The 12,760-nt window shown below is 35.4% G+C and overlaps 1 pseudogene; it reads right to left on the minus strand.

Moving 5' to 3' along the window:
- Positions 1-9,486: 9,486 nt before the first annotated feature.
- LOC115216861 lies at positions 9,487-9,587 on the minus strand (annotated as a pseudogene).
- Positions 9,588-12,760: the final 3,173 nt, after the last annotated feature.

Genomic DNA, 12,760 nt, shown 5'->3' on the forward strand with positions numbered 1-12,760 from the left:
ATTATTATTATTATTATTATTATTATTATTATTATTATTATTATTCGTCCCGACGGAATGAAATTGTTTCTCTCATCGTAAGTGTTTCTCCTAAGTTTTCTTTCCAAAATGTGTTAATTGCTTACTTTTTTTACCAAACGTTTTGCTAAAGAACCAACTTTGCATAGGTGGGCCGCTTTGTCTTGTGAGTGGCCTCTGTATGAATAGTAAGCTTAAATTTATTTTTTCAAAATTAACTTAAAAAGAAAACAAATATAACGAAACCGGCCTTGTTGAAGAACATAGAAGAGGAGGTGAGAGGTTTTTGAAATAGAGAGTTGCAAGATGCCGTACTGGCCTCAGCCCACTACTCACAAATAGAAAGAGAGGCAAGCACACAACGTGTTCAAATGCCCACTCACGAAATTGCAGACACGTCAAAACATAATACCAACACTTTTAGCGACATCAGAAACTACGAAGCTGAATTTCCTCCAATTCAATGGAATACTCTAACTCAAAAAAACAAAACGCTCATACCAGTAGTATCAAGAACACGTAAGGTGGTGAGCTGCCAGAAACGTTAGCACACAGGGCGAAATGCTTAGCGGTATTTCATTTGTCTTTACGTTCTAAGTTCAAATTCCACTTAGCCGTTCATCCTTTCGAGGTCGATAGATTAAGTAACAGTAGCGTACTGGAGTCGATCTTATCGATTGGTTGCCTCCCCTCCAAATTTCAAGCCCTTTGCCTAGAGCAGAAAAGTATCATGACCACAGACGACTCCGCCACCACTACAACTACATCGAATAACCAAACGACAGGACATAGCGTCAGTTTCTCGACCACAAATAACTACATCACCGCCACCGGTACAATGAATAATATCGAAATAATTGACAACAATATGAACCAGAATACATTCGCTGCAACAGCAACGAGACGCAAAGGATATTGTTGTATGCATCTGCTTCAGAAAGACATGTATCTAGTTGAGGCAGCTAAAATAAAATCATTGGGAAAGGCGCCGACTAATATCGCCATCCGCAACCACAACCAGCGAGGTGTTGACAGAAAGAAAAAAGAAAACTGTTTTACAGATGCGTTTCAGTAAAAAAGAAGCCGCCAGAGATGGCGACCCAGGCAGACGTACAAAGGGCAACGAAAGAAATAATAGCCGCCATTTAGCATATAAGCGCGGGAAAAATAGTTTGCCGGAAATTCAGTGCTCTTTAAATCTGAAGCTCTGGACAGTAAACACTTTGTGGTTCCCTGCCGGGGTGAAAAATATCTGTTCCATCCATCCTATTCAGGAAGGAGGATGGGGTACATAAAGATCGCTGAGATACCACCAGAGGTACACCTGTTGTGGATTCTCGCAGCGATCGCTTTGAAGGGGGCAACAGCCTCATGGAACTGAAAAGGACACGTCGCGAAAACTTGACTCTAAAACCACATTAAATATTCATACAACATGAACATTTAATGTGGCTCCAGTTATTTCAAAGAGATTGCTGTTGAACCTCTCATTTCGTAATTTAATTCCATAGGCGCAAGAGTGGCTGTGTGGTAAGTAGCTTGCAAACCAACCACATAGTTCCGGGCATCTTGGGCAAGTGTCTTCTGCTATAGCCCCGGGCCGACCAATGCCTTGTGAGTGGATTTGGTAGATGGAAATTGAAAGAAGCATGTCGTATATTCGTATATATGTATATAAATATATATATATATATATATATATATATATATATATATGTGTGTGTGTGTGTTGTGTGTGTGTGTGTGTTTGTCCCCCTAGCATTGCTTGACAACCGATGCTGGTGTGTTTACGTCCCCGTCACCTAGCGGTTCGGCAAAAGAGACCGATAGAATAAGTACTGGGCTTACAAGGAATAAGTCCCGGATCGATTTTCTCGACTAAAGGCGGTTCTCCAGCATGGCCGCAGTCAAATGACTGAAACAAGTAAAAGAGTAAAAGAGTAAGAGTAAAGAGCGCCGTGTGTAATTTCTAGAGTGGTGCAGATATTGGTTAATGCGAGGGCGTATTAATTTTTTCGTTTGTAAGATAAGTAATGTGTCTTATGCTCAAGGATAAAAATGAAGCAAGCTTCTTCAATACTGCGAAACATATAACAAGCGCCAGTAATATACCTACACGTATAAACTACATCTATAGTTTGGAGCGATCATTTGTTTTGCTATTCTATTCCCGTATGTGTAAACGTCAATGTGTGCACATATATATGTGCATATATATGGATATATCAAGAAAGATAGCTAGAGAGAGAGAGAGACAGACAGTCACACACAGATATATACATACATATATATATATATATATATATATATATTATATATATATATATATATATATATATATATATATATATATATAGAGAGAGAGAGAGAGAGAGATAGATAGATTGAAGCAAGAACTTTTATAATCCTTATTTCGCTACCTAACTGATCGTCTAGCAGGAATATCAGAGCAGTTATTGAACAAATCATTGAATTTACATAAACGCAACACACACACGCGCATATTTGAATGTATACATACACACACACACACACACACACACATACATACATATATATATATATATATTATATATATATATATATATATATATATATTATATATATATATATATATATATATATTATATATATATATATGTATGTATATATGTATATGTTTCTGTTAACTTTTCATTAGTTACACTGAAAGGAAATTGTTCCAAGGCAGACCTATAATCTATTAGAGACTTAATCGATCCCACTATATAATTATTCGGTATGGAGGTATTGATTCCTGAAGGATGAAAAGCGAAAATTTACCCCCATCACCTACTGTTTTAACTGCGAACACTAGTATAAGAATTTAATAGAGATATGCATTTTGGCCGAAAATCTCTTGTCTTAACCTATTTCTTGCTTCTTTGATGCAATGCTTATAATCATATGGGAAACGCCAATTTGATTATCCATATATCGAGCGAGTGACGTGATCTCTAGACTCAATGCCCCGAGCAATTGGCTTTGGTAGTTCTTGCTGTCGTTGCTTAGTTTTCATGTTCGCAATAGTCGAAGAAACCTACCATTAAAGCCATTCCACGTTGACGTCACTTGAATTATTTTTCTCTCATACCCAATATAAACTAAACAACCTCAATCGACTCGTCTTTAAACATGGTTATTTTTAACGCTGAACATGATTTGGCTGGTATTTTTAGTCGTTGGAGCGAACGTCAATAAACTGGTAGAAACGGTGATGTTTTTACCCAGGTCGAATCAATGAACTCCACTTATGACTATTATTGGCATCATTATGGTTGTGTCGAAATGTATTATGCAACTATAAATATACACACAAATCTCCCCACACACATGTATTAATATCTCCCTGCGCCGTGGCATCCTTTACCGGTAATTATTTTTTATCATAGCCAGGTAAGCCGAGAAGGTAACAGTGAGGTCTTCAAGACATTGAATTTACTCTTACGAGGTTTCTGCTATTCTGTCATCCAATCCAATGCTGGGCAGTCTGTAACACTAGCTAGGTTAGGAAACAGAGTTTTGTTTTGATGATAAGTTATATACAAAATCGTTATAAGATTAACCTGAAGGAGTACAAAATACATTTTTCTAGAGTACATATTAACTTATACAAGGAAAAAAGTTTAACAGTGAATTTGATAGTTCACCTTCCTGACCTTCCTCAGACAGACTGATGTTGGTGAGCTAGATGAGACTCCGAATCTAATATTAATTTCTCCCTTCTAAAATTTATTTCGCACACATGCATGTGTGTGTGGACGTTGTCGTTGGGAGATGAGACATATTTGTCTCAAGTTTCCCTTCGGTTAATGAAGACTTCTTTTTATTTGCCACTCATGAGTCGTACCTCATATACACCTAAAATCGAAATCACTATTGACTGTTGTATCATATGTTAAGTTATTGAGTTAGGCTGCCACGACAGAAAAGATATACGTGTTTTGCTCACACTGTATTTGCTGCTTTGTACTCTATCCAAGATATTCAATTTCAGATCTTCTTCACGGCACCTGCTACTGGATACAATTCTCCTATTGTCCATTCGTGAAGGGTAATATCATTGTTGATCCAATCTAACCATATTTTACTCCATGTCACATCTGCCATTATTATGGGCTCATTTTGTGTTCCAAAGCAAGACACAATCAAGGGGCAATATCGTTAATGATGTCATTGGCCATAATTTGGAGCTATCCTTTCCTAAAATATTGCAGAGGCAGCTGGGAATGAAAGCGCATTTGGCTCGGCTATTGTGGAAAACAGGAAGCGTATGTCTCCTCCCAATGAAGAATAATTGACGTAAAGTTTTTGTTAGTTCTGCTCCTAATTCATGTTCAGACTACTACAATATGCGCGGTATGCTTCTCCAGGTATAATATCTCAGATTTTGCTTTCTTGCCGATGAGTAGTTCTGTAATATTCAAATCTGGTTTACAATTCTGCTTTACAAAATTTTAGCACTATTTGGATCCCTCTGCAAATGTTGGACAATATGCTCATCGTTTGCGATAGGACACTGACAACATACGTCGCTATGATATTTGTGTTTACATTCGTTGCGAGGCACTTATACATACTGTCTCGGTGTTATTAAAATGTAGGATTTCTTTTAATACCTCTATAGCATTATGTCTTGCATTGGATTTGAAATAGTGAAGCAAGATATACTTGTAAAGAATATTTACAGTGTAATCTGCCGGAAGTGTTGATTTGAAATGTACGTCAAAGGATGTCAAAACCACAATGTAGTTACACCAGTCAAGGAATACTGGTAGAATGTTCCATTAAAAACAGCAACCCGGGGCAAAGATAACAGATCTGAAATTGTTCTCTGAGGGAACAAAACCGTGTTCCCTTGTAGAGATCAGCCTACCCATCGTGTGTGAATGTACCATCAAAAGCCCAAACAAAAGAGAATGTTTATGGTGAATTAATGCGAAACATAGAGCTCTTGTTTCCTAAATATATATTTTTCATTTGTAGTTATTATTATTGGTGTATTAGCCTATGTACCTACACATTTACACAAAAAAATGTAGTAACTGTAGGTTTTTCGATGACACTGACACACATTCTCTAAATCTAATCTATTAGTGGCACAGGGAAAAAAATTAAGACAATCCAAAGATTTTCTGCCTGAGAGACGTTAGATGAATGGGCGAACACACTTGTGCATATGCATTCTCAGTTCAACTTAAGACACCAACTCAACCACAAATTTACAAACACAGGAAATTCACTTTAACTCGAAAAAACTTGCTGCTTTGTTAGAAACCATATTGAACTCTCTTCATATGAACTTAAATAAAACAAACGCATATATATACGCATATATGCATTTCATAAAAAAAACAAAAAAACTTCCATTTTTTTCACTTTGGATCAATCAAGATATTTGTGTCTTTAGTAATTAGTGTTATAGAAAATGTTATTGAAACGTGTACATTATGTAATATGTCACACATAAATATTATGCGACAAATTTATTGCAATTCACATCCGTAGTTAATAGGAATTTTGTGTTCAGCTAATAGAAGATAATATATTTTATTGCAAGTTTGGTCAGCTCTGTAGAGCAAAATATATTTCATACGGAATAAAAGTCTATATTATTTAAATTGTGAAGATAGTCGTATATTTACGGCTGGACATAACAAGGACAGATTAGTTAATTTACACTGATTAAATAGTATTTTTTGTTGCTGAGTTGGAAAAGGAGAGCATATATAAAATATTTCAGGGGTTTAAGTTGCGCCAGATGAAATGAAAAAACAAAACAATTATAGTACGATCGTTGTGTAGGCCAAAGTGATTGCTTGCGTGTGTGCATCGCTGAAGTTATCCAATAGCAAAGAGGAGGTATTAAAACGGGGAACGGTTACAAGTTGCATTTTATATGACCAGATTGGATCATTCCGATTGTCGTCCAAACATTTTCTTTCGTATGGTAGCTGATATCTGACATCTCACCAAATTTTAAGCTTATGTATATTATGTGTTAACTACACGTATGATTCGAATGCTGGTCTGTTGTAAAAGTCATTTGCTTAATAATTATTGCGCTTGGATTAAATGAAATATTACTGTAAATACTATTTTATGAGAGAGCGATTACAATTCATTTGATCATACATTTAGTATCCTACACACACACACACACACACAGACACACACAAACACACACATATATATAGTCGGGAAAGTATAAATCCGAAAAAGAAGCACACACTAAATTATAGGTATATTTATATTATATATATATATATATATATATATATATATATATATATATATATATATAATATATATATATATATATACATATATAGGGGCTGAACAAAGTAATGGACACATCTAGTATCATGGCATGATAATTTTGAAATATCTATATTGCCGTCAAACGCTCGTTTATTGTTTATGTTTTTTGATTTATTATTAGTGTTGCTTAATGTTTTGCTAAAATTGCTGTTTCTTTTTAGATATAATCAGAAAATTGTATTAAAATTCATTAAAATGACGAGATCTATCGGACTTTTAAAGAGATCAAATTGTTGGTGATCGTATGGCAGGTGTTAGCGTAACGAAAACACCCGAAATGTTTTGTGTATCAGGAAGTACTGTCTTGAAAGTAACATTTTTTAAAAGACATTATTTTCATCCGTTTGGAGCAGGCCTATTTTATCAACATTGATAGTGGTGGTGTGTTTCAATTTTTATGCTAGGATGTTGATGGTTTCATATACAGCCTTTCTGTCGCCTTCCCTTATTCGAGTTTCGAAGACTTTTCACTAATCTACTAGCTTTTAACCTTTTATTTCCTTCATTTTCTATCCCCCAAACGTATATTCACTGCATCCAACACAATCTCCATCTCTGATTATCATAAATTGGTGGTGTCCACTTCTTCTTCAAGCCTTCAGTCATTCACTGAGTTTAGCTTGCAGGGAGAAGCAGAGAATGTTCTTGCATCCAATGGTGAGAGTCAGGCGAAAATCAGTGTACTCCTCCATGATTATAGCTGGTGTTGCCGGAAACTAAGGTATTATCTCTACCCGAAGACTCTTGTTACAGTACTGAGTCCTAAGTGCTGATGACAAGTACGAGATCGCTTATACTATGCAGAGCCGTCTATTTGGTGGTTGGTACAGCTTTCCTTCACAAAATTGGGAATTAGATTTTTCAGAATTTTCCATTTGTTTATCATTGCATATCTTTCGCGTCTTCTCTCCCAGTAGATCATCTGTTTCAAACTTTTTCGTCTATTGCCGTTGGCGTTTATCGAGTTCGGCTGTGAGTTTGATGCACTGAGGCAGCCATAAATATCGCCGTCGAAACTTGTACAGTACAGATTTGTGACTTCTTGGAATTTGGACGCCGCTACAGAAGAAAAGATTGACTCGGTACAATATATGGGCTGCAGGGAGATGCTGAATGCAGTAAGGATCTACTCCCTAGAGGGAAGACGCAAAGAGTCTCGTGATATTCAATATGCAAATCTAGCTAATTTTTGCATAAACGCGTGCATATTCATGAATGTTTATGCAAGTATACAAAAGAAAATGAACATTTGTCGAAAGTGCCCATGAAATGCGGTATTTAGTTTAAATTTCTTGATATTTTTCATCAGAAATGACAGTAAATCTTTAATCAAAATTAACGAGCACTGAAATATTACAACCTTTGCATATTTATCGCCGTGTACGAAGTATATTAGTTAAATAAGTTAAATAGTTAAACCCCATACGAATTTGTGTATTTATCCACCAGAAATCGAACAAAATCTTCGGAATCTCACATGGTATTATAATGATATTCCAACGTTCGTCAGTCTGAAGTCTACCCATACGCACTCTTGTTTACGTGTCCACCAGTGTATATTTTCTCCAAAACTGAAATCTTACAAAAGGTCAGATTCTTTGAGTGGCATGATGTAAACATAGACATAACATTGTCATTTATTATGTCTAGTAATCATTGATAATGATTAAGCCACGTTTATTGTTGATGTTGTTGCTGCTACTGATGCTGCTGTTGCTACTTCTGCTACTTTTCTTGCTTCAATTATGTACGAGTGTTTATGTGGTTGCGTGTCTATAGATCATGTGTAACCCTACATGAATTATTACTATACAAAAGGCAAGCATCGATCTGTCCACTATGCTATTGTCAGCGCCTCTGTTGTTTTAGCTGATACGTCGGTTATTATTGTTACTGCTCTCTTGGTTGCTTTGGCGATGGTATTTTAGCAAAACTCTGTATTTTCGTATCACATAAATTAAACATACATTGTCCAAGCGAACAAACACAAAACACACACAAACACACATCACTCAAAACGTAGACTCATGCATATATATATATATATATATATAATATATATATATACATATATATATATATATATATACATATATAAATATATATATATATACATATATACATATATATATATATATATATACATATATATATATATAAATATATATATATATATGTATAAACTCACACAGGCACAAAGGGAACTGTACACACAAATCCCCAGAAACAGATTATTGAATCGCACGCTTACATACACACTCAGACAAATAATTATATATATATATATAGTTACATCTACGTTAAAATACACGTACATCCCCACACGTACACACTTCACAACTTACTGAGTTACACAAACACACTCAGACACACACATACACACACATACAACTACACACACAGATACTACTACACGCACACAACTGTATCCAAATGCTATGTCGACCAGTAAAAAAAAAATTTTATGATGTCTAACATTTGTTTGATGATAAAGATGAGCGAGTAAGGATGTATTGAAGTTTCCGAGTACTTAGTCAACAATAATATAATCGTTGCTATAGGTGATGTCGATTTTGATTGTGTTATAGATAACAGTGGTCGTGGTATCGATGCTGCTATTACATCTATTCAGGCTGCTGCTGTCGCTGCTCCTGCTATTTCGACTGAGGATGCCAATGATGATGATGATGATGATGAGGAGGAGGAGGATGACGACACTGATGATGAGGATGGTGAAAATGATGATGCTTGTAGTTTCTTTTATTTGTTTCAGTCATTTGACCGTTGCCATGCTGGGGCCCCACCTTTAGTCGAACACATCGGCCCCAGGACTTATTCTTCGTAAGCCTGCCTGGTACTTATTCTATCGGTCTCTTTTGCTGAACCGCTAAGATACGGGGACATGAACACACCAAAATTGGTCGTCAAGCGATGGTGGGAACAAACATAGTCACACACACACACCCACACACATATATATATATATACGACGGGCTTCTTTCAGTTTCCATGTGCCATATCCACTCACAAGGCTTTGGTCGGCCCGAGGCTATAGTTGAAGACCCTTGCCCAAAGTACCACGCAGTGGAACTGAACCCAGATCCACACAGCCACTCCTGCACCTAACTAAAAAGTTCGAAACGCTTCACGAATTTCCGTGTAATCCTTGCGCAGAGGCCATGCTAATCTCTGCATCGTTCCCGTTTAAGAATATGTACCGCCTTAGCTAGTGGTGGTTATGTTGATAATGTCATATGTGAATATCCATAATATTGGAATTTTAGCGATGACTCTGGTGTTAATGATCATGAGATTTTCGAATCAATAAAAAAAAAGATACACACACTCACACAATTACTCATACATATACATAGCAGGCACATAAATGCATATACATACACAAACATATTTTCGGATGTATATATACACATCATTAGATACCTTCCCCTCCTTTCTAAACAATAAATGAATAAAGTCAAAATTTAGGCGATACTGTTCTCTATCAGTTTCCTCTGTGGTAACCAATGCAGGCTGACTAACGGCACGAGAATTTTAAAACTAAGTTCTAGACAAAAAAATGGCTACGGAAGCGAGATCTCTTTGATCTAGCTTACGTAGCCATTTTCTCAAAATCTAATGTTTACAGGCAATTTTTTTTAACCTTTAAACCGTCAACTGATGTCTTGTATTACCTAACTTGCCCCTCAGTCATCCCACAGTTCCTTTCAACCAATTCTCTCCCATTACATTTTAAAATCTACAATACGACCTCTACTCTTCTTATTTTCTTTTCGTATTCAAGTTGTAAATATTTCTGAAAAGCGTTCTCTACTGAGCCATTTGTCCAGTGTTTTCTACTGAGTATAGTACAACTTCATCATACGGGTGTTTCTGAATCCGTGTAAGGTCATAAACATACACAAGTATGCTTGTTTTCGTCACAAGTAATCAAGTATGCAAGGCAAGTGTCAAAATAAGTTTCGATTTCATTGTCTCATTATGTACGCAACATTTCATATGACTACATTCTGTATACCTAGTATTTTTTTTATGTTACTCTGTCTGTCTTTTCCTTTCTCCTTGTGTGTCTATCACTTTCTATTAACACACACATACACACATACTCGTGCTTTGAGTTGTAATTTCTTGTTTGCATCACCAAACACGTCTGCAGACACACTTGCACACACATACATATACGCGGAGGGTTTTAACATGTTCGACTAATAGTTTCAGGCTGTAGAGATACACTAAATTCGCAGAATATTATATCATGTCATGTCTCTCTGAGCAGTATTTCAGGAACAGTCCAAAACATAACGCTATGCAAAGCGGTGAAGGTTGTGTTTTCCAGTTTGACAAGACAAACCTTACTATGTGAGTACATTTGATAAAATTATTCGGATCGGGAATTAAGTAGTGTAGTAGAATTTGGGGATCTTAATAGTATGTGCCATCATTCTCACATTACATTACTAATAAATGTTTAAGTGAAACTTTACGATTTTAATGTGTTTCTGAATGACTAACTTATATATCTCCCACGTAGCACTTGCTATATATACACACATACATACAACATTACATATATATATATATATATATATATATGTATACAGGTATGTATGTATATATATATATACACACAAACAGACCCATGTGCACGCGCGCGCACACATGCACACACACAGATATATATAAGATTAGCAGTATCACCCGGCGTTGCTCGGGTTTGTAAGGGAAATAACTATATAAGCATTTTTAGAGATGTAAAGTATAATAGCCATATTGAGATGGCTAACCACAAAGGGGGGTGTTAATGTAGCTTTTTACGTTCTGAGATTTAATAATAATTTTTTAGAGAGTTACTTCCCTTATATATGCCAAAAATGCATTAAAAATGGGAAAAATTGATGGTAATTTTTTTTTTAATGGTAGACTCATCGTAGACGCGCGCTAATACCCAGAAGGGCTCGATATGAATCACGACTATAAGATACCCGGTTTTGGTTAAACTGCACCGCAAATTGTGGGAGTAGTTAGGAATCTAAATCGTAGGAGACAGACAGCACACAACCTCACTTTTATATATAAAGATATAACACAAGATTTCTATTACATATAAACAAAATTTCACTTTCTTTAATCACCTCATCCATTCTAATACGTAACTGCAGACCTTGTATTAATTCTTGCTATAAACTAGTATTCAATCTATGTGGGAATTATATCTCCTCTCTCTCTATTTCTCTCTTCCTCATTACTACATTAATATCATTAATACAAGAACTATCAACTAGTCTCAAGTGTCGTCATGCTTTTGCTTGAGAAACGAAAGATGCTTTTATTTTCTCGATTCAGATACCCAATAGTTGTTTGGTGTTAGAATAGTGATATCAGAGATTTCAAATTAATATCCGACTGGGAATTGAAAGCTGAACTTGTGTTAAATGATATTAGATATTTTAAAAGAGATATGTTTATTCTAGATGGAATCTAAATCATTTCATCGATCCTTAATTCCTAAACGCAATGAATCGTCTGCGAAACCCAAACAGCTGTACGGTAAATGTTTACCTCTGGTATTTACATAGAATCAACAAATTCGAACGAAAAACAATGTAATGCCAATAGAAATAATCGCCGTGGAATGTGTTACAAATGGCTTGAACTTTTGAAAATGCCTTCGGTATTCTATGAAATGAAAAGTAGAAAGGAAAGAAATATGTGACAAAATATGTATGCAGGTAAAAAAATTGTAAATCAGTAAAATAAACAGAGAAAATTTCATTCTTTTTTTTTTTTGATCGAATCTAATACCACGTGTTAGTTAATTGAATCTTTATTGTTATAATGTTGTAATTGTATTGTTGTGATTTTGGAGGCTCGTCTTTTCTCCTTTTTAATTCGATTTCTACATGCTGCAACGAGTTCAGTATTTAAAGAATATTTATTCACTTTAAATTTCGAAGTTTAAAACTTTAAAAGTTTATTAAAAACCTATAGGGAATTTGGATAGACCCAGCCTTCTCGCTAAAATGATTTTTTCCGCTACTCTAAACCTTGAAGTAAAACCTAAGTACTCGTTTGAAAATTATGGTTGATGGGTATTTTCGCTGATGTCGACTTAAAATATACAGCTATATTTATTTTGTAAACCACTTTGGTAGAAAGAAAACTGCACCCAGTTTGGGGGCAGTTAGTATAATTCAGCAGGCTTTTTTGCGGGTATTTAGTTTATTATGTAAGTCATAGCACGTTTATATCCAAGTACAGAAATATCAAAAATAATAAGAGATCAACCTATACTGAGAGATTTACAAAGTATAGTTGCATATTTTGCAGAATATTTGGGTTAAGCTATTCGACATTCAATTTTTCTGTCCTTGAGCACTTTATTAGA

Source organism: Octopus sinensis, linkage group LG10 (genome assembly GCF_006345805.1).
Source record: "Octopus sinensis linkage group LG10, ASM634580v1, whole genome shotgun sequence".
NCBI classification, from domain to species: domain Eukaryota; kingdom Metazoa; phylum Mollusca; class Cephalopoda; order Octopoda; family Octopodidae; genus Octopus; species Octopus sinensis.